This window comes from Penaeus monodon, chromosome 18 (genome assembly GCF_015228065.2).
Source record: "Penaeus monodon isolate SGIC_2016 chromosome 18, NSTDA_Pmon_1, whole genome shotgun sequence".
Taxonomy (NCBI): Eukaryota; Metazoa; Arthropoda; class Malacostraca; order Decapoda; family Penaeidae; genus Penaeus; species Penaeus monodon.
In genome coordinates this window covers 49,325,215-49,327,714 of record NC_051403.1, presented here as the reverse complement: position 1 = coordinate 49,327,714, position 2,500 = coordinate 49,325,215, and the positions used below count along the sequence as shown (strand labels likewise).

At 45.6% G+C, this 2,500-nt stretch overlaps 1 protein-coding gene across 1 annotated transcript in view; it reads right to left on the bottom strand.

The window, feature by feature from the left end:
• The window catches only part of LOC119584584 (caskin-1-like), a 140,163-nt gene that overhangs the window by 96,655 nt on the left and 41,008 nt on the right, over window positions 1-2,500 (bottom strand). The window lies entirely within an intron of this gene.

Sequence of the window (2,500 nt, the reverse complement as noted above, 5' to 3'; positions counted from 1 at the left end):
GTCCCGTCCCTAACGGGTGACTTGTACGCTGCTTACGTGACGTCCTTTTCGGCTTTCCACGCGCCTCCTGTCGCTCGCTTCGCCCGAGGCATTACCACGGAGCCGCGGTCCCGCCCCGACAGCCAGAAACCTCGATAGAAATATACACGAGTTTCCCATTACCTCGTGTTAGACACCATTTGCGATTTCTCGAAACAAAAAATCAGAATACTTCAAAAATCAGAATACTAGAGTATTCCTTTAGTCGTTCCAATAATGTTTCCAAACAGTTTTCATTACCATGACAAATATCACCACCTTCATAATCATTTTGTATATCTGTATACATGTATAATGTGATTGTGTATGACTGTGACTGTGTGTGTGTGTGTGTGTGTGTGTGTGTGTGTGTGTGTGTGTGTGTGTGTGTGTGTGTGTGTGTGTGGGTGTGGTGTGTGTGGGTGTGGTGTGTGTGGGTGTGGTGTGTGTGGGTGTGGTGTGTGTGGGTGTGGTGTGTGTGGGTGTGGTGTGTGTGGGTGTGGTGTGTGTGGGTGTGGTGTATGTGGGTGTGGTGTGGTGTGTGTGTGTGTGGTGTGGTGTGTGTGTGGTGTGTGTGTGTGTGTGTGTGTGTGTGTGTGTGCGTGCGTGCGTGGTGTGCATGCTTGAAGATATATAGATATATTTATCTGTCCTGTTATGACTCCCATGTGCATCAGCAGCCAATGGACAGTGATAAACCCTGAGGTTAACTACTACGTACTTACACGGATTGCCGCCTCCGTGCCGTCTCTTACCTGAAAAGAAGAAACTTCACATTAGTTCAACACTTAATCCTTTCAGGCTAATCCTAGATCTAGAGAAAATCATACACTGCACACACTCAGCAAACCATTTAGGTCTAAATCTCGAATTTTAAGCTACCGATCTAGATCTTCATACCTTGGTACCAATATTATAAGAATAAATACATCTACTTGAAACGAAATTTATGAAACCTGACAGATCGGGTCTGAGGTCGCCGTTCCCTCTCCTCAGACAAATAGATCACAGGCTACTCTGCAAGGGAACAAATCCCAGGTAGCGGTCGGTATCGGCTGAAGTTACCAATCAATAAAAAATACTCTTATGTAGCCCAGCGGATATTATTCAGTCGACTAATAGTTCCGCACCAGATAGAAAGTGTGGGCTTAGCCTTCCGCCCTCCCCACTGCACTGCAGGACGCGCTTCCCTTCAGCCTTCGGCTAAAGCCAAAGGGAACAGAGCTCGCTTCACTTATCTTGACATTGTCAGGACTAGCTATCCAAGCTCCTTCCTTCCCTCCCTCTCGCCAACTCATGCAACTCGCAGTGTCCTTTACTTCGCACACTACCAATAGAACAATCACACAAACAGACACACACAAACCATGTGTATGAGTATGTATATGGACGTATATGTATACATGTCGTATACAATACGCACACCTGACCTTCCCCGCCCTCTCCGCCTGCCGGACACGCAAACAAACAAAGCGCCGCGCCGAAGCCAAACGCGAGGCAGTAATGGGGCTGTTTCTGGCAGCATTTCGGGGCTGATAGGTCGTCAGAGGCTTCTATAGCGCTGTTAATTGTGCTGATGGCATGTGTCAGGCACAAACCTCCCCACTCCCCACTCCCTCTGCCCGCCGAACGAGTAGCCAAGGGACTTGACTGAATTCGACTTTCTTTTCGTATCTGCTTTGTTGCAGGAGTGGAACACATGGCTTCCATTGCAAAAAAAAAATAAATAAATAAAAAATTATAACTGAGGCAATGAAAACAAAAAATGGCAGCCAAAAGTGAAAACAGATGATTTAGGATGTTGGATTCCTTCTGAAAACGGCAAGATCACCACATCACAATGCAAGCATTATATTTCAACGTGATGGTGTATAACCTCCAAAAGTATTTCCATTACACTAGCAAATAATGCGTTTGCCGCGTTGTCCCCACAACACTTACAACAACACATTCACAAGAGAACATAAAGGTAAGAAACTAAAATAATTAAACTAAAAATAAAAGCGACCTTTTAAAGAGTAAAGCATCTATCCGTACCCTCTTCTACCGCGTCGCGCGGTATAAGAGGGTACAGCTCTAAACAAAACGCAGACAGTTATGGTTGTCCTGTTTCTTGAATAATTCCGACCCCATGTTATTCAACTTGAATTCATCCGCACACAGATTTTTAGTGGGTTTACTGTAATGTCTCGACTAGCGGTTCCTAACCGCTGGTCTCGATCCCCAAGGGGAAAGGGGTCATGTAGGGTTAGCAGGGGGTCGCGAAGCCGCAGGAGAAAATACTGTTGGCCAATTTCCTATGCGTTTGTCAGTGCATACTATATAGAATGGGAAGACATGTCTTCGAGAAATGTTGCAGTGCAACTAGGGAAATTAAGTTTTACAGATTTATAAGTACTCCTTTCCTAAGACGAAAAATATGTAGGCTAGTTAGAAACAATCACTTGAACGGCCGATGTCGGCGGGTCGCGGACGAGTCCGA